Raw genomic sequence first — 779 nt, 5'->3', positions numbered from 1 at the left:
GTCTCATAAGCTTGCATATGAGATCGCATATATATAACATTAAAACATATTGCACCTTGCATATTGCATATTGCATATTACATATCGCATATGCTTGCAGATCGCATATGCTTGCAGAGCGCATATGCTTGCACATCGCATATGCTTGCAGATCGCATATGCTTGCAGGTCACATATGCTTGCAGATCGCATACGCTTGCACATCCCATATGCTTGAAGATCGCATATGCATAGCATAGCATAGCATAGCATAGCTTTGGCGCAGCATAGCATAGCATAGCATAGCATACCATAGCGTAGCATAGCATAGCATATATGCATATATAAAACATAAAAACTTTGCATATGCATATGCAAAATATATGCACATATGCATATGCAAAATATATGCACATATATGCATTGAATTGCATATGCATATGCATACGTGCAATATATAAAACAAAAAAACATAAACGCGCTGGGGGTCGAACCGGCGACCTTCCGTTCTTTTCGGCGCGGTCTTTAGCATGTACGGCACGCTCCCGAGCCGGAATTTCCAAAACGCCCCGGACAGACAACCGGACAGCAGACTAGACGCGGGCTGGGTCGCCCGCGAGGGGGCCGTAGTCCCCCGGCTGGGCGGCACGAGTCCGACGTAGTGTGGCTTAGTATGTTTGAGTAATGCGCTGACACATATAGACGCGGTGCAGTCCATGCGGTGCAGTGCGGTGCGCCGAAGGAAGGAAGGCCAAAAAAGCGGTGAACACTTACCGTGTGTGACTATGGAGACCTTGCAG

The sequence above is a fragment of the Volvox carteri genome, assembly GCF_000143455.1.
Source record: "Volvox carteri f. nagariensis unplaced genomic scaffold VOLCAscaffold_209, whole genome shotgun sequence".
Lineage (NCBI taxonomy): Eukaryota > Viridiplantae > Chlorophyta > Chlorophyceae > Chlamydomonadales > Volvocaceae > Volvox > Volvox carteri.
This window is presented reverse-complemented; position numbering follows the sequence as displayed.